Source organism: Nerophis lumbriciformis, linkage group LG13 (assembly GCF_033978685.3).
Source record: "Nerophis lumbriciformis linkage group LG13, RoL_Nlum_v2.1, whole genome shotgun sequence".
Lineage (NCBI taxonomy): Eukaryota > Metazoa > Chordata > Actinopteri > Syngnathiformes > Syngnathidae > Nerophis > Nerophis lumbriciformis.
In genome coordinates this window covers 18,393,264-18,414,059 of record NC_084560.2, presented here as the reverse complement: position 1 = coordinate 18,414,059, position 20,796 = coordinate 18,393,264, and the positions used below count along the sequence as shown (strand labels likewise).

Genomic DNA, 20,796 nt, shown 5'->3' with positions numbered 1-20,796 from the left:
AACGAAGTGAAACGTCACCAGTAAGGCAGGCACTTTGAAGGTCTGTCTGACAGACCACAACAAACAAAGCGTGCATTAACAGATCGATAAAAATTAGTAGCGAGTAGCGAGCTGAATGTAGATAAAAGTAGCGGAGTAAAAGTAGCGGAGTAAAAGTAGCGTTTCTTCTCTATAAATATACTCAAGTAAAAGTAAAAGTATGTTGCATTAAAACTACTCTTAGAAGTACAATTTATCCCAAAAGTTACTCAAGTAGATGTAACGGAGTAAATGTAGCGCGTTACTACCCACCTCTGGCCACCACACATAAGACCCTTAAAGGGGCCCTAATCCCTCACCACCCCTGAACACACACACACACAATATGTTTACATGCACTAAAAAGCTAATTATTGCATGGATTTTGTTGAAACCATTTTTCAAAAACACATGCAACACCTTAATTACAGTAGTTTTTATTTTACTTTTTTAGTATGAGATAGGCTCCAGCACCCCCCCCCCCCCCGACCCCCCGCGACCCTGAAAGGGACACGCGGTAGGAAATGGATGGAGTTTGATATTAATGGAGTCATATTATGATTTTTTTCTCCATTTAAAACACTTCCTTGTGGTCTACAGAACATGAAACAGTGGTTTTTGGTCATAGTTTTGCTAGATGAACATATAAGCAGTAGGTTGCCTGGTAAGGATTTTGTCAGATCCACAGCAGACTCCCTCACAGCACCACTACAGGCACTGCGGGGACATGACAACAACAACCTCTGCAACCATATTGGAAATTCAACTTGGTTAAAGTACCAATGATTGTCACACACACACTAGGTGTGGCGAAATTATTCTCTGCATTTGACCCATCACCCTTGATCACTTTGTCAGGAGACAAGGCAGTGTACAAGTGCAACAAAAAGTGTGACGATGTGGTTGCCATGTTCTACATTTAGGACACATGGAGAAGAGACGTCCAAGTTGTGTGGGTGAAATATCCACCTGGATCACAGCTACTTCATCTCGGTGAGACTGTGTCAAGATCTGCCCTGCTGCCACATTCATACCGGCTGTGCACTGATGATGGACCACGTGTCAGGTACCGAAACACAACTGCAGCTCCATCCATAGCACCCCAGCATAACATACATTTGTAACTTTTTCTTCTAAAATATTTACACTTAATTGTATTCCTGCAATTATTCAATGCTATGATCTGAATGATAATTCTATCTTCCTGCCCGTATGACTTTCTTGTATTTGTGTTTTAACAAGCTGCTGGAAATTGTGAATTTCTCTTAGAGATTAGTAAATTATTATTCTGAGTCACTGGGATTTCTGGGGAATAAGCGGTAGAAAATGGATGGATGGATGGATGGGGTTTCTGCTGAAAACTAATTTATTAAAAAAACAAAAAAAACCATTATATGAAGAAGAGAAAATATAATATTAGAAATATAAAAGCTACATGCAAACGCCATACTTTTTTATAATTATATGTTTCGCTCCAAAAAGTGTATGCAAACAGATATATTTTACTTTTTTAGTATCATATTAAAGGAGTCATATTATGTTTGTTTTTTTTCTCCATGTAAAACACTTCCTTGTGATCTACAGAACATGAAACAGTGGTTTTTGGTCATAGTTTTACATAGATTTTGTTTTACAGACCATCTTTAAGCTGCTTTCAGATCTTCTCTTCACTGTGTTGTGGACAGTCTTTTTACGTGCCCCCACTTCGACTGTGTCTTCTCCCCGTCAGCCATGTTGTAGTTTTTAGCGCTTCCATCGCGTTTTCTACTGAAAGCTATACAGTGCATCCGGAAAGTATTCACAGCACTCCACTTTTTCCAGATTTTGTAATGTCCCAGCGCAATTCCAAAATGGAATACATTTATTTTTTGTCCTCAAAATTCTACAGACCCCCATAATGACAATGTGAAAAGTTATGTTTTTGTGCTAATTCATTCAAACAAAAATATCACAAGTACATAAGTATTCACAGCCTTTGCACAATACTTTGTTGACGCACCTTGGCAGCAATTACTGCGTCTAGTGTTTCTTTGGGCAGTTTCACCCATTCCTCTTTGCAGCACCTCTCAAGCTCCATCCTGGTCCATTATTCAGAGTGGTTTGTCCATTTTCTGAGATTTTTTACTTAAAAATGTACTGACACCTTGTGTAAATTATATGTACACAATTAGAAAACATTATTGAATTTAAAGTTGTTTGTCGCAATATTTCTGTGGATGGGAATCTACAGTATAGCTTTTATCAGACTCAGAAAAAAGTTAACCACAAGGCTACACCTTATTCAGTTGAGTAGTAAACATTATGTTAAATGAATTCAATTTCTGATACCAAATAACCATAACTTAAAGGGAGATTTATTTTAGTTACAACTCTGTTACAAGATATCATAAAATGGTGGTATTAATAATAAAACTCCCACTGAGTGTTTATTGATGCTGATGAAACTAGAACTGAATAAAATATGCATATCATTTCTTGGTGGCAATCCTTTGCCTTAGTTGCACATTATTTGAGCATATAGCAGGTTCATCCACACCTTGAATTCTCTCTTTCACACTTCGCCATCGCTTATCAGATCTGTGGGCAACAAATGAGAGCAGATTTCCAAATCTTCCATTAGCCTATTCCACACTTCATCAAGGGTGGCTTCACTCCAGCAAGTTTGAATGAGACAAAAATATACTTTTCTTTTTAAAATCAAAAGAGGGTTACCTAGAAATGCAGCCAACGTCAAACAGGTTCGAATTATCTTCAACTCCTTCTTGGCCAGGCTTTGATGAGTCACAGCCACACTTGTCTGCAAGCGCACTGCCCTCTCTGTTCACATAGGTGCTATATTTCTCAGTATACGCAGCTCCGGGAAGTATGATATCACAGCTTTTGGCAGACCTACGTCACCATGGTGACCTGGGAGGTTAAACAAGTCACTAATGGCACACAGATAGCTACGTCACTTTCGTAAATAGTGTGACATCATAACATACCAGCGAGACAGCATAATTCAACTCTTTTTTTGAAGAAAAAAAAATTACACAGCATGCTGAAAATTTGCATCCTTCTTCCGCCACATTATTTATTAACCCATTTTAGACGATTGTCACAAATTGACCTTTGTGTTTGAATGCAGTCTAATCAAAACCCAGACACACCATGCACATTTTTGTACGTATACAACTCACTTTTCTTTTTTTTTTTTTTAAAACTGAATATTTTTCATTTTATTGTTTACCTGTATTTTAGTCATGTCATGTACTATACTTTCCACATGTAGTATGGTAATGGTCATGTTGCTTTTTTTCCCCAGAAACAACCCTGCCTTTCTAAGATGTCATACTCCAATGTATAGAAAGAGAGAGCTTAACTGCTGCTGAAAGGTAAAACAGCCAACCTTGATGAATTATAAAACTGTCCTCTGGGAGATATGTGCGTGTAATGCAGCCAGCATCAGCTCCTATTAGGAATAGAACCTGAGGTGGGTTCTCTTTGATAGCGTCCACTCTTGGCTTACACCCAACATCAAGTGCAGCTACTTGAGTGGCAACACTGCATAGACAGCAAAATAGCACATCAGGAATAATGTAGATTACAGTCCCTTTTCCTCCTCGAAGCATTTCCTTTAAATACGATTACTTGTGAAGGACATTGGGAACCTTGCAGTTGCTGCTGATGTGAGGACTCTGAGGTAAAGTAGACATAGCTTCCATTATCACAGCCTTGTACTCCTTCTGCAGACAACAGGACACGCAGTACATAGAAATGCACAAACATCAAATCATTTGGGTGATAACATGAGTAAAAACAACACCGAGTTGCAAGAGAAAACCAGTGTCTTCCCGACGCAATCTTTAGCCAGACCTCAGTTGAAGTCATTGAGATACCAACAACAAAGTCATGTGAAAAATTGAAGACATACTCCTGAACCGCTGCACACAAAAGGGTGAACATTTGTCAAAACATGCACCCTTATTCTACTAGCAAATTCACCACACGGTGGCGCTATTATTAAATTAAACTGACCCCACAAGTCGGGCTGACTTAAAATGGCAAGAATCACCATTAAATGTGTTCTACATCAGGCCAGCATTTTTACAGGGGACAGATATTGGGGACCAAAGCTGAATTTTATTTTGAGCCCCCCTCCCCCCCAAGTCACACTCTTTTATTAATGTGAAATAATTTTTATTCTTTTTATTATAAGTTGAATTAAATTTAATGCATATTTTACTAATAATAATAATTTTGATATAATATATATGGTTTTACTACAAATTAAAGGGAAACTGCACTTTTTTCGTCGTTTTGCCTATCGTTCACAATCCTCACAAGAGACAAGAACATAGATGTTTTTTTGTGGGGTTTTTTTGCATTCTAATTTGTAATTACTCGGCTCATTCTAGTTGGCTAGCAATGCTGCTAATGTGAGCAATCCATTCTGCCTCTAAATCTCTCTAAAAATGCATCCAAAAAACCGTGAACAATACTCAATTTACGCTCTGTAACCTGTATAATAACCAAGCTGTAGCAACATCGTTATTTTAAGGGCAAATACTAAGGAACTGTTTAGTAGCGTAGTAACTCATCGCCTTGCAACGGCATGAGTTTGTACTGCACGACAAAATGCAATAGGACACTCAACTGTACTGACTGAAAAACATGAACAATCATATTACAATATCTGTAAAGTATTAGCCCACATTTCATGTTTTGTTTGTACACAGCTAGCTCGACAGTGTATGTACTTTAGTTGTAAATAACAAGAATGACGTGCTGCATGTATTGTGATCAATATAATAGTGACTCATCTCATCTGTCTGGTCAAGCTGGCCGAGGACATTATTCCAGTTGATTTTGGGCAGGGGTGCTCATTACGTCGATCGCGATCTACCGGTCGATCTCGGAGGGTGTGTCAGTCAATCACCAGCCAGGCATTAAAAAAATAGTCCTAAAAATGAGCGATCATAAATCTTCACTATGACGTCACTTTCGTCACTTGATTGACATTCACGGCACCCGAGGGTCTTCTGAGATGACGCTGGCTGCTGCCAGCTCATTAAAATTACCGACTGGAAGGCGAGAAACACTTTAATTCAACAGACTCTGGCGCCGTACCTGTTGTCAAAACTCCAAAGAGCGACTGCACAGTTGCACAATAAAAGCTCTGTTTCATCCTGCCTGCGCTACCAAAATAAGAGTCTCAGAAAGCTGGCGTGCACAAGCTAGCAAGCTACGGAGTTTGCCGACAATGTATTTCTTGTAAAGTGTATACAAAGGAGTACGGAAGCTGGACAAATAAGATGCCAAAAACCAACCACTTGCATGTGGTATTGGACAGAAAGGAGGACTTTTTTTCTCCTCCATTCGAAAATGCGGACGTTATCATCACCACTGTCTGATTCCAATCAATGCAAGTCATCACAATCAGGTAATACACCAACTTATATTCTTGTCTTCATGAAAGAAAGGAATCTATATGTGTTAAACATGCTTGTATTATCTTTAACCACCTTTAACTTGTTAACAATATTAACTATATGTGTTAAACATGCTTGTATTATCTTTAACCACCTTTAAGTTGTTAACAATATTAACTATATGTGTTAAACATGCTTGTATTATCTTTAACCACCTTTAAGTTGTTAACAATATTAACTATATGTGTTAAACATGCTTGTTTTATCTTTAACCACCTTTAAGTTGTTAACAATATTAACTATTTGTGTTAAACATGCTTGTATTATTTTTAACCACCTTTAACTTGTTAACAATATTAGCTATATGTGTTTAACATGCTTGCATTATCTTTAAACACCTTTAACTTGTTAACAATATTAACTATATGTATTAAACATACTTGTATTATCATTAAACACATTTAATGTATTAACAATATTAACTATATGTGTTAAACATGCTTGCATTATCATTAAACACCTTTAACTTGTTAACAAAAACATATATTTCATAAATAAGTAAATATAAATTATATATATGAATGAGGTAGATCCCCACGACTTGATCAATTGAAAAGTAGCTCGCCTGCAGAAAAAGTGTGAGCACCCCTGATTTTGGGTATGCACTTCATTTTTGTCGGCATAGCTTAGCTCCAAGCTCTACATTTACACCGTCAGGTCATGCCGGTCCTGACTCTCGGCTTTCATCAGCTCCAACGTTTCACCCTCTCTAGCAGTTCATCTTCTGTTTTATTCAGATTCAAAAAGATAAGGTTGTGAATCCTCATTGATCAAAAAATAGTCCTCTTTGCCATCTATTATGAAGTCTGACATGATTAGAAAACATACGCGTTTGTTGCTGGAAGTAGAAATACAGATTTGTTGACGGAAGTAGGAAGTGTGTTACTATGTGGATAGATATAAATGCGCCCAGGAAATAAGTTCCGGTAATACACGGGACCCCAAACTTTTTGACTCGGGGGCCACATTGGGTTAAAAGAATGTGTGTGTATGTATGTATGTGTGTGTGTGTATATATATATATATATATATATATATATATATATATATATATATGTGTATATATATATGTATGTATATATAATGTGTGTGTGTGTATATATATATATATATATATATATATATATATATATATATATATATATATATATATACCGGTATATATATATTTATGTGTGTGTGTATATTTATGGCTATAATGTAATTTAATTATAGATAAATCACATATAATAAATGTAATGTCAACATCACTATACTAACTTAAGAACTGTTTAAAAAAAAGTTTCAGTAACTAAATTTTAAGGGAAAAAAATGTTTCTTTCTGATTATTTATTCCATATTATGCACAACTGATCACAGTTAAACAGATGCTTAAATTCACACGGGATGGCGATAACAATGATTTAGGTCTGAATATTAAAGCGTTATTAAAGCATAGATAGATTGCATAAATAGATCAGTTTACCTACAGCAGCTCTGGTCAAAGCTACCCCTATTATTACAGCTGTTTGTGGCTCTATTTAACTACCACGAGATTATCTCCGCAGGATCACGTGGTAGTTACGTAGTCTCACAAAAATGGCAGCACAACAGACGCCATAACATATTAAAAAGACACATTATTTATATTATATTATCAACATATAGAGTTTTATATTGTAATACTTGCTATATTTGTACATAACCAGCTACACAAAAATAAACTCATATAGATTTTACAGCTGGGTTACAGTCGTCCATAATGCTTGTTAACCATTCCTTTATATTTATCCAATATTATCCATTTTCTACCGCTTGTCCCTCTTGGGGTCGCCAGGGTGCTGGAGCCTATCCAAGCTGCACTCGAGCGGAAAGCGGTGTACACCCTGGACAAGTCGCCACGTCATTGCAGGGCTAACAAAGACAGACAGACAACATTAACAGTCACATTCACACCCTAGGGCCAATTTAGTGTTGCCAATCAACCTATCCCCAGGTACATGTCTTTGGAGGTGGGAGGAAGCTGGACTACCCAGAGGGAACCCACGCAGTCACATGGAGAACATTCAAACTCCACCACGCACTAACCCCTAATTCACCGTGCTCCCCCACTCTAAATATTAAATAAACGTAAATAAAAGACCCTTTATTTCGCCCATAAAATCGAATAAAAACCATTCAAAAAGCGCCAATAAAACTCAATTTACATTTCGTGACTTGAATATTAACCAAGTCCATCTATCCATCCATTTTATACCGCTTGTCCCTTACGGGGTCGCGGGAGGTGCTGGAGCCTATCTCAGCTGCATTCGGGCGGAAGGCGGGGTACACCAAGTATTAGTGATATTGTTATTATGAGCGCTAACACAGACAAACTACTGTATTTATAGCGGCGAAGTGATGACCAGTGCGTGTTATGTTTATATCATAGAGTGGTCTGCTGTTTCCTCGCTTCCCTGCTCTCTGGAAGTTTATTGTAAGTCATAAATCATGTTTCTTACCTGGAAAGTAGATTGCTGAGGATGTAATCCGACAAGATGATACACTTAGACAGCCATTTAGGACACCCGTTTCTTTGTTATGATGATGAGACATTTCGAATCTAAATGCACTTTAAAAAAAATGTTTGCCTATCGTTCACAATCATTATGAAGGACATGACGATGGATGTTTTTTTTGTGTTTTTTTGCATTTTAAATATTAGATAAATGCGATCAGAAGTCTGCTTACAATGGAGCCCATGGGAGCCGCGCAATTCCGCCTACAAAGCCCCTGAAAAACATCCAAACACCTCCATTGGGATTTTATATACATGATGTAAGTATTTATGTAACAGGCACATTTATAATAACAATTAATGTTTACGTATTTTGCTCATTTTTAGCATACGTGGTGCAATAATTTCAAAAGCGTATCACAAAGTTTGCTTTTCTTTTTCTTTATCACTGATTACTACTCACTGCAGACTTTATGAGAGCCAACAAACATAAAACAACATAATTTATCGTGCAAGGTCTGCTGTCATTAGGATGCCGACTGCTGGGATGTTCATATATTCCCATTTAGGTGAAGAATGTCTCATAATCCTCACAAAGAAACAGGGCTGGGTACCAGCGCTTTTCGTGTCGTTCTCGCCAGTTTCAGGTCCTAAAGGCTGTCATACTGCCCCAACTTCTTGGAATAGCTTCTTACACTTCTTCTGTCCAGGTGAGATGCATGATTTCTGATCTACAATGAACTTACAGGGAGCAAGGAAGCGAGGAAGCAGCAGACCACTCGATGTAAACATAGGCAGACACGGGAGTACCGTTAATCATGGTGCTGCTAAAAATAGTTTGTCTGCGTTAGCGCTTATTACAACAATATAACTAATAATTGGTTAATATTAAAATCACAAAATGAAGTATTGCTGGCGGTTTTTGAATGGTTATTTATTTTTGATTTTATGGGTGGAATAGTGGCGCCCCCATTGGCTCCGCTGTAAGCATAAATGTATTTACGTTTCTTTAATATTTACATCTGTGGTCCTTTCCAAGGTTTCTCATTGTGCCCATTGGGTTGAGTTTTTTGTTGCCCTGATGTTGGATCTGAGCCGAGGATGTAATTTTGACTTGTGCAGCCCTTTGAGACACTTGTGATTAAGGGCTATATAAATAAACTTTGATTGATTGATGATAATGATTGTGAACGATAGGCGAAATTCCCCAAAAAGTGCAGTTCCCCTTTAACTAGTTTCAGTTTGCTAAACACCCTTTCTCCGCCTGCAACAGTCACACGTACGTTATGATATGAAAGTCACTGTAAAACTATCCCGAATGCTAAGTAGTCTTTTTACTTTGTTCTTGTCAGCCATTATGGTGTATTTTATTTTAAATTGCTATGACATCTTTAAACATTTACCTTTTTTGTATTAAGGTTATACAAACATTTTACAAGACCACTTAGAACACATGTCAAAAGTGTCACAATACAATTCAATACAGCCTCTGAATTGGCGCATACTGTTCGACAGTGATATGTGTCACACCGTTGCTGATTGAACTGCCAACCTTTTTCTTAAAACTGTTTTACAAAATAAAGATGACAATAAATATGGATAAAACTGACGGAAGTGATAAACAAGATTAAATATAATAGGAAATTAAAGCCGTAAACAAATAGTTTGGCACCCCAAACTTATTCTCTCTTCTACTCTGACTCACAGGTTTATTTGTTTTCCATAAAAATGCCTAATTATGCAAACACCCACCTATACCAATGTGACTTACCACTCTTACAACCCACAGACATGCCCACACACAAATTGCTCCTCAAGCCCCTTATTCTGTCTCCTACAGCTATGCTTGTGCATCCAGTAGTTTTTTTTTTAACAAAGTTAGCAAAAAAGTTTAAATGTTTTACAAACCCCGTTTCCATATGAGTTGGGAAATTGTGTTGGATGTAAATATGAACGGAATACAATGATTTGCAAATCCTTTTCAACCCATATTCAGTTGAATATGCTACAAAGACAACATATTTGATGTTCAAACTGATAAACAATTTTTCTTTTTGCAAATAATCATTAACTTTTGAATTTGATGCCAGCAACATGTGACAAAGAAGTTGGGAAAGGTGGCAATAAATACTGATAAAGTTGAGGAATGCTCATCAAACACTTATTTGGAACATCCCACAGGTGCATCCAGTAGGGTTTTTTTTTTTAACAAAGTTAGCAAAAAAGTTGAAATGCTTTACAAAACCCCGTTTCCATATGAGTTGGGAAATTGTTTCAGATGTAAATATAAACGGAATACAATGATTTGCAAATCCTTTTCAACTCATATTCAGTTGAATATGCTACAAAGACAACATATTTGATGTTCAAACTGATAAACCTTTTTTTTTTTTTTTCAAATAATCATTAACTTTAGAATTTGATGCCAGCAACACGTGACAAAGAAGTTGGGAAAGGTGGCAATAAATACTGATAAAGTTGAGGAATGCTCATCAAACACTTATTTGGAACATCCCACAGGTGTGCAGGCTAATTGGGAACAGGTGGGTGCCATGATTGGGTATAAAAACAGCTTCCCAAAAAATGCTCAGTCTTTCACAAGAAAGGATGGGGCGAGGTACACCCCTTTGTCCACAACTGCGTGAGCAAATAGTCAAACAGTTTAAGAACAACGTTTCTCAAAGTGCAATTGCAAGAAATTTAGTGATTTCAACATCTACGGTCCATAATATCATCAAAAGGTTCAGAGAATCTGGAGAAATCACTCCACGTAAGCGGCATGGCCGGAAACCAACAACAACTTCGATCCCTCAGACTGCACTGTATCAAAAACCGACATCAATCTCTAAAGGATATCACCACATGGGCTCAGGAACACTTCAGAAAACCACTGTCACTAAATGCAGTTGGTCGCTACATCTGTAATTGCAAGTTAAAGCTCTACTATGCAAAGCGAAAGCCATTTATCAACAACATCCAGAAACGCCGCCAGCTTCTCTGGGCCCGAGATCATCTAAGATGGACTCATGTGGTCTGACGAGTCCACATTTCAAATTGTTTTTGGAAATATTCGACATCGTGTCATCCGGACCAAAGGGACGCAAAGTTTAAATGCAGCATGTGTGATGGGTATGGGGGTGCATTCGTGCCCAAGGCATTGGTAACTTACACAACTGTGAAGGCACCATTAATGCTGAAAGGTACATGCAGGTTTTGGAACAACATATGCTGCCATCTAAGCGCCGTCTTTTTCATGGACGCCCCTGCTTATTTCAGCAAGACAATGCCAAGCCACATTCAGCACGTGTTACAACAGCGTGGCTTGGTAAAAAAAGAGTGCGGGTACTTTCCTGGCCCGCCTGCAGTCCAGACCTGTCTCCCATCGAAAATGTGTGGCGCATTATGAAGCGTAAAATACGACAGCGGAGACCCCGGACTGTTGAACGACTGAAGCTCTACATAAAACAAGAATGGGAAAGAATTCCACTTTCAAAGCTTCAACAATTAGTTTCCTCAGTTCCTAATCGTTTGAGTGTTGTTAAAAGAAAAGGCCATGTAACACAGTGGTGAACATGCCCTTTCCCAACTACTTTGGCACGTGTTGCAGCCATGAAATTCTAAGTTAATTATTATTTGCAAAAAATTGAAGTTTATGAGTTTGAACACAAAAAATCTTGTATTTGTAGTGCATTCAATTGAATATGGGTTGAAAATGATTTGCAAATCATTGTATTCCGTTTATATTTACATCTAACACAATTTCCCAACTCATATGGAAACGGGGTTTGTATTAACACTTTATTTCCAGGGTTTTGCAGGCCACATGAAATGATATTAAGGGCCAGATCTGGGCCTTGAGTTTGACACCTGTGCTATAGGGAACTGACAAGCAAATGTCATTTTTAGGGGAACCTGCAGACATTGAGCATTTATTTAATAAAACGTTGAAGATATCTGTATTGTAGCATGTTTTCCTACATATTTTGAGCACAACCCATTGGGTATACCACAAAGGTAATTTCCAGTCATAGGGAAAAAGTAGAACACCAGTGGGTGTTCAGTGTTCTTGTATTGTATTATATGTTGTTCTGTTGGCCACAGTGAGAATGAATAGTGTTGCAGAGGTAAGGGTGAGGGTAAGTGCTCTTTAAGTAGGATTTTTACCATACCTCTCCAGTGCACAGCAAACCCTGTTCAGAGGGCTCAGCATGTTTTTGGGTCAAACAAGAGTCTCCGCATCCATCAGGCCTCCCACAACAGCACCAACAGTGTGACCTTCAATTGTAAAATCAACATGCAGGTAATAAATGAACACATGCCGGTTCACAATGAATTTGCATGCTGCGCCAGCAACTTGAGTCAGCATATCTTCTCAGTTTTAGGTACATACAGTTCAAACTCATTCTTTACCAGAGGCTCTGTGTCGCTGAAGAAAACCTTCACAGACTGATTGATTGATTGAGACTTTTATTAGTAGATTGCACAGTACAGAACATATTCCATACAATTGACCACTAAATGGTAACACCCGAATAAGTTTTTCAACTTGTTCAAGTCAGGGTCCACTTAGAAGTAAGATTCTGCATCTACCTATTTTCAAACTACAACATTTGCGACAAAAAAAGAACCTAGCTTTGTCTGAGATCCACTTTTCATTAACTTCATTTAGGAATGGGAGGATACATATCACCTGGTCTCAGCACAATGTTACTGCCCACAGCCATCTGGAACATCAGTGGACGCCATCTTCCTGGAGAGAGAGAAAGAAAAAGTGAGCACGAAGTAACTACACTCATTGACTCACGCCAAAATATAGAATCAACAAAAAAAAAAAAGGTCTCCTAAGGGCATGCAGTAAAAGCATAAAGCTTTGAGATGAAGGCTCTCATGGCCATAGTGGTGCCTCGGTTTTTGTTAGTAGTGCGTTCCAAAAGGTCAGACGAGGACAGAATCCATTTCTGTTTCTCTTATGCACTGCCATCAGAAGATTATAAAATACAGACTAGGGTTGCAGCTATTATTTTATTAATCAAGTATTGATTGAATAATCGGATAAAACACACTTTTTAGCCTCAATGTGTATTTTATAAAACATTTAAAAAATGAGGAAAATAAATGTTGTGCTCACCATTACCTTTTATTTCTTTTAATAATTACACATTATCCACATCAAAATAGCACTTTTAACATTTGTATATTAATTATAAATATAAAAATAAAGAAGTAAAGTTAGTACATTTTGACAGCCAATTTAGACCCGGCAATGGTGAAAACGATACGAAAAGACGCTTGGTTCCGACCCCCTTTTTGTTGCGATGATTTTTGAATCTTTTTTCACCAAAATGGGAATATATGAACATCCTAGCAGTCGGCATCCTAATGACAACAGAGCTTGTACAGTAAGTGATGTTTTATTATGTTTGTTGGCTCTCATAAAGTCTGCCGTGAGCAGTAATCAGTGATAAAGAAAAAGAAAAGCAAAAGTTGTGATGTGCTTTTGAAATTAATGCACCATGTATGCTTAAAATGAGCAAAATACATAAATATTAATTGTTATTATAAATGTACCCCTTACTACATTGCATAAATACTTACATCATGTATATAAAATCTCAATGGAGGTGTTTGGATGTTTTTCAGGGGCTTTGTGATGCGTTTTTGATGCAGTGATGCAGTCCGGATTCTACCAATTTTTATTAGTTACACTCAAATGATTAATCGAAGCAACAGAATATAAATATCTAATCAATAATTGTTGACGCCCTACAGAAGACTAATAAACTGTTGGAGGAACTGCATTTTTTTTTAAATGTTGCCTATCGTTCACAATCATTATGAAAGACATGCATTTTAATGCATTGTAACTCATTAATAAACTTAAATAAAAGTCTGCTTATAGCGCAGCCAGTGGGAGGTCCTCTTTTCTACACATGAAACCCAATAAAAAAAAATCATCCAAAAGGGGCTAACAATACATTTCGTGACTTCAATATTAACCAAGTATTAGCAGTGTTGGGTTAGTTACTGACAACCAGTAACTAGTTACAGTTACTAGTTACTTTATTTCAAAAGTAACTCAGTTACTAACTCAGTTACTTACACCAAAAAGTAATGTGTTACTGTGAAAAGTAACTATTTAGTGTTGCGTTCCGACCAGATGTTCCTCCAAGGGAATTTAAGTTACTGGTCAATCCCAAATTCTTTTGATGACACATAAACTGAGTTTAAATTATCACCAGAACAGAATAGGTATTTTGTAATTTATTTTCAAAGATATGAAGATAGAGACCAGTCTAGGACAACACATTCAATTGCGCAGCTAAGCTGATCTCAAAAACATCACGGAAAACACTCTCTTCTTCAATATCTCCCCCCACCCTCATCTGTCTCACCCTAATACATGCCCATTGTGTCTCTTATCTAGAGTCGGCCTGAGAAGGGAAGCAGGGAAGATTCCTCCTCTCTGCCTCCTAGCTCCAGTTGGCCCCACAATATAAGCACACTTTCATGAGATGATGAGAAAAGGAAAAGAGTACAATATGGAACATTAGCTATTTGTAATATAACTATGAAAGTAAAGAAGTAACACACAAATATGGATATATGTAATTATCTGCCTCCGTCAATAGTTACTTTTTTTTTTTCTTCTTTTTTTTTTTTTAAAAGCTCCCATTAATGCCCTTTTAGCCCTCATTTCAGTACTGTTATTGCACTGGAGAATAATACAATCTGTTGATCAACTTGACATGCATTTGCATCACTGAACTCTGCTAAGCAATGTGGTCTACATACAACACACAAAGACAAATATATGTTTCAAAGAGCCAATTTGTTTCAGGCTAGAACAAATTAACAAAACTATTTTAAATAGCTGCAACATAACATACATAAGTAACAAACAGCATAATAACAACATAGCTGTAAACCTGGCTTCACCTAAGGAAGGCACACGTGACATACACAAAGCCTAACCAGGCAGATTTGAATTGTTGTTTTGGGCAGTAGACGAGATCTTTGATCCGAGACACAACTTACATTTAACTAAAATGTTCTTTTCTTTGTGCTCGACAAAAAAAAGAAGTGAAAATATCTCCATGTTAAGACACTCGAGTTGAGTGACTCGACTGAGGCTCCGTTGTTAGTAAACACAGACACGCCCCCCCCCCTCCCCTCCCCTCACCTCCCCACACCCACACCCAGACAACACACTCAGATCTTCTGTTTCTAGCCGATACTGCGTTTTTTTAACGTTATTTTTTATGTAGTAATGCATCATGTTGTAACGGTAACTGAGTTACTGAATATAAAAAATAACGCGTTAGATTACTAGTTACAGCCGAAACTAACGGCGTTAAAGTAACACGTTACTTTATAACGCAATAGTCCCAACACAGTATTAGTGATATTGTTATTATAAGTGCTAATGCAGGCAAACTATTAATAGCGGCGCCGTGATCACAAGCTTGTTTGCCAATGTTGACATGATCGACTGATCAGTTGCTTCCTTGCTTCCTTGCCCGTCAAACTTTATTGTAGATCATAATACATGCCTTTCACCTGGAAAGTAGAAGGACGAGAACGCATTCCCATGAGTTGGTACACTTTGACAACCTATTTAGTCACGAAAAGACGATTGGCATAACAAAAGAAAAACATATGTGTTCTTGTCTTACATAAGGATTGTGAATGATAGGCAAAATTCCCCAAAAAGTAACGCATTCTAACTCCCAAATAAGCAATAGCAAAAGTCAGCTAACAATGAAGCTAATAGGATATTCTAATCTGCCCATAAAGTGCTCTAAATAACCTCCAATGTTTTATATACACGTTGTAAGTATGTAATATAGTAACAGGCACATTCATAATAACATTTAATATTTACATATTTTGGTAATTTAAGCATCACTGCGTTCTCTATTTCCTTCAACAATAACAACAACTACTCGTATTCATGGCAGACTTCATGAGAGCCAACCACTACTTTGGGGGAAAATATTGATCCAGAACCTTATATCTTTGAGCCTAAATAAAAGGAGAATGAGCTACAAGTTTTAGAAGCTGAGTGATAAGCAGATCCAGCAAGTTGCACTTTTGCTAATGCCCCAAATCCTGAGTTTTTAGGGCATTGTTTTGTTTACCATTTGTCTCAATATGGCCAAGGACACACATTATTGTGTTTTTCCTGCACATTGTCTTCATCACTAACGGAGAAATCTAATCAGCGGGAGAGAATCCCTCTGACATTTTCAAGTATATTTCTGTTTTAAGTCATTAGCTTGAAGTGTCCCTTTGTCTCCGACGCCCTCGTCGTCATGTGACATGAGTGAGTGCGTGCGTGACTGTTATCATTTTGCTTACAAGTTCCGATGACCCGCCTTATCTTGCCTCTGATTGGCCAGTCCATAATGTTTTTGCCCAAACCTTAGCCAATTGTGACTCTTTATACAAACATTAACCATTTATAATGGATTTTCTCCGTATGTATGGGTGTTCTCATTCATCCAGGTTATTGTATTTTCTTTGAATTGTATTGTATTGTATCGTATTTTTTCTTTTAGGCCTGGATTTACAGTCCATTTTCTGTCTTTGTCATTTGTAGCTTTGACGTAAACTACCTGGCTACATAGGTCTAATTGGAGCTAAGCTACAGGAAAAGCTATTCGTTAAGAAAGTAGCTAAGCTACCGCCAAGCAGCTGGAAAATGTAGTTAAGCTACATGTAGCTTATTACTTCCCATCACGGGCTATATATATAAATATATATATTTTATATACATATTTATCTTGTACACACTCCCCACCTGACACAACTTTTACCAACTCAGAGGCAATGCAGCATCTCACCTACAGAGTATGTCAATATCTGCATAAGCTGGTTACCGTATTTTCCGCACTATAAGGCGCACCTAAAAACCACAAATTTTCTCAAAAGCTGACCGTGCGCCTTATAATCCGGTGCGCCTTATATATGGGTTAATATTAATTTTCATAAAGTTTCGGTCTCGCAACTACGGTAAACAGCCGCCATCTTTTTTCCCCGTAGAAGAAGAAGAAGCGCGCGGTGCATGCTGGGATATGTGACGTTTCATTTCCATTTGTGTGTTTATGTAAAGACCCCAAAATGGCTCCTATTAAGTGTGTTGTCTGTCTAATTATAAATAATGCAGACGAGGCGTGTTAACTGAGTTCTCAACGTTTACTCACAGCGTGCTCATAACCACATTCTAACTGCCAGCATACAACAACGCTTCTCAGGGCTACCGCGCATGCTCGTCACTATCGTTGCATGCTGGGTAGTGTAGTTGTTATATTTGCTAGCTCATAACATCACATTAAGAGACACGCTTACGCGCTTAATTCAATACTCGCCGTCATTCCGGGTGGATTGACAAAAGACCTCCAGCCGCTAGATATTGGTGTCAACAGGGCATTCGAAGCTAGACTGCTAACTGCGTGGGAACAGTGGATGACAGAAGGCGAACACACGTGACGTTCACCAAGACAGGGAGACAGCGCCAGACGACATACGCCACTATCTGCCAGTGGATCGTAAATGCCTGGGCTGATTCAGTCTCATCTGTGGTCCGAGCTTTCAGGAAGGCAGGAATTGTCACTGAACTAATAAACGGCAACGACACTGACTCCATTAATGACGACTTCGACGAGACGGAGCCGGCCATGTTGGATGCCGTATTCGCTCAACTGTTTAATTCGGACACTGAAGAGGAAGAATTCGAGGGATTTGTGAATGAGCTATAACTTCATAAAGTGAGCTTTACATTTTTATTTAGTGTGTTGTGTTGTGTGACATTAACGTTTGAGCAACGTTGAGTTATTGATATATTGTTATTGCTCTGCACTATTTCACGTGTTACTATATTGTGATTGCACGTTTGATTTACGTAACACGAGTAAATCAGCTGTTTATTCATTTTGGGAGTGAACGGAGTTGTCAGAACGCTGGTTTGTTATCTATTAATAAAGTTTGACTGACCTATCTGACTGTTTTGTTGACATAGGTGCGCCTTATAATCCGGTGCGCCTTATATATGAACAAAGTTTTGAAATATTCCATTCATTGAAGGTGCGCCTTATAATCCGATGCGCCTTATAGTGCGGAAAATACGGTACTTCTCTGTGATCATGGCACCTTTACAAGTAGTTCCTCTATGTTAGCGCTTTGAACAACAATGTTGCTAATCAAATCAAATCAAATCAACTTTATTTATAAAGCACATTTAAATACTTGGTTAAAATTCAGGCCACGAGATGTAAATAGAGTATTGTTGACCGTTTTTTTGAATTTTTTAAAGAGGGCTTTATGTGCGCAAACTCCCATTAGCTTCATTGTTAGCCACCTCGTACTTACCGTATTTTACAAATTGGAATGCATAAAAAAGAAAGACATATGTGTTCTTACATAGGGATTGTGAATAACAGGCAATATTTAAAAAAAGAAAGAAAAAAAAAGTGTAGTTCCTCTTTAAAACTTAGCTAAAAAGCAATGTTTATCCCTTCTCAATGTAGCTGTAAAGGGAATTGTTTGCTTACAGACCAAACTTAAGTTTTAATTATATTATGGGAGCTCTTTTATAACCACAAAACTTTGTAACATGGAACATTGTAATCCAAGGACAACCTGTTCTTAAGTCAAATGTACCATTAAAATAACAGTGATCGTGTTACCTAATTTTACCAAAAGTAACCTCGAATCAAATGGTGTTAATTACAAGTTATATGTAACCAAATGAGAGGGCTGGGCAAGTCTAATCATCCCAGTAATCCATTAGTAAAAAAATTGAACACAAAGTGCACACTGCACACAAAATGGGTCACTCAGCACAAAGACAAAACCATGCATTGTATTTTTAACAAACACAATTTGTCAGTTTATGAAGTGACATATTGTTACCATTGCTAGCTGAAGTCAAGCCTCCTTTGATAAAATTGGATCCTGGCACACTGGCAGAATGATACAGTACATCCACAACAGAGTGGGTGTGATTGACCCAATTTCAAAGTTAATGTCAGAGACAATTTAAAATAAGTGCCACACAAGGCACTGGAATATCTGCACACCATAAACGTTGTTAACTGCTACGAAGACAATTGACCATCATCACAATCACTGTATTCTACAAATTACTCGCCTGCTTACTAACGAATGTTGATGTTATCAATTATTGCCATCTGTGCATCATCTTAATTATCTTATCCTTATGACTGTTCTCTTCTTTTGGACTTAAACTGTGGAAGGAGAAGAAATTTGGTCCGTTCATTAAGTCTGAACATTGACCGAAATCCTTGTCAAATGATATCATCATTAATACTGTAATGTTTTTAGATGCAATATTTGAAGTAGATACACCCATTTGTGACAGCTGCAGATTTAGTTGGTCCACTATTAAAGCCATTGTTATTGTAAACAAGGCAATTGGCTTGTCATGTTTTGAAGAGTTACACACAAATTTAAAGATGTTTTTAAGAGGAACTAAAGATACACAGTCTGGACATGTTATGTCAATATATATAGGTCAGAGTTCACCAGTGTGAAATAACAGGAAGTGGCTGAATGTGCAATCACGTCCTGCATGGGGAAAAAGATGCACATCTGGATGTATGTCATAGTCCTGTCTAACTAACTACAGACTGGAGGAAAGATCAATTTGTAAACAAAGGTTCACAGCTTTAATGACGTAACTCACTGAGTAACATCAGAGGAAAAACACTGAAAAACCCAAACAATGCACAGTAGAGCACATTTATTAAGTACTTTTAGTTACAATAAAAAAAATTGAATATATGTGGATTACAATAATACCTTTTAAAAGTTTTTAGCAGCAAGTATTCATTAGTACAATACCGTAAATTGTGTATTCTACTTCAATTACATAACTGCATAAAACATCTTTCCTTTTATAACAAAAAAACAACAACTCTCAAAAAACATTTTGAAATCCCTTAATGGTCGCTGCAAATGTCAGATTCTTAATTTCATTTTACTATCCCACAGATTATGTACAGAATCTCACAAAAGTGAGTACATCCCTCACATTTCAAGGACCATTTTATTACAAAACTGTGTAAATTCAATTTGTAGATAACTTCGAGTACAGTATAGGATTTACTATCCTCTGAAATATAACAACCATTATTGTCTAAGTAGGTACACCTCACAGTGAACATGTCCAAAGTGTGCCCAGAGTTTAATATATTTGTTCAAGAGTACTATTGTTATAAATATTTTACTTACAGTTTCTTATTATTTTTGGCGACTGTCATCTTCCTCAATAAGGTTTGTTTTCCTTATCATCCCATCCACCATATCAATTTCCAAAGTGAAGGGATCATGCTCCAACTCAGAATGTCGCATGGCACATTCAAATTCATGTTTGAACCACAGCATCACAATGCCAAAAGCACTCATGTCACCCCTAACTATGACAGTACTTATTGGTACTTATGTTGCTAGTAATTTAAACAATAATGGCTGCAGGTTGACTCGTTTTCAGTGGAATGTATACTGTTATATACGCTGTACACAGACTACTCTGGTATAAATGATATCTCAGTTTAATATTCATACAAAGGAGTGTTACGGCCAGGCTAGGAAACAAGCAAAAAACACAATAAGAATAACGTCCAAACATCATTTTACGAGAATAAGTCAAAATGACGCATCTTGTGAGGAAAAAAAAGTCATACTGTTAAAAGGATAGTCGCTAGCGTGGTTGCTGTTGGAATCTTGCAAAGTTACACTTTTGTATACAGTCAGTTTCACAAATAGAATGTTCAGTGTTTTTGCACATAAATAATTAAATTACCATCAATT

General features: G+C 37.3%; 1 protein-coding gene across 5 annotated transcripts in view; it reads left to right on the top strand.

Annotated features, from left to right (window-relative positions):
• adam23b (ADAM metallopeptidase domain 23b) overlaps positions 1-20,796 on the top strand; it is a 117,735-nt gene that overhangs the window by 1,676 nt on the left and 95,263 nt on the right. For 2 of the 5 annotated variants that reach the window (XM_061971570.1, XM_061971569.1), the window contains exons 2-4: positions 942-1,084; positions 3,323-3,392; positions 12,143-12,736. The gene's annotated coding sequence lies outside the window, so the exon portion shown is untranslated. The remainder of the gene's footprint in view (positions 1-941; positions 1,085-3,322; positions 3,393-12,142; positions 12,737-20,796) is intronic. The other 3 variants (XM_061971568.1, XM_061971567.1, XM_061971566.1) reach the window with 3 other exon arrangements.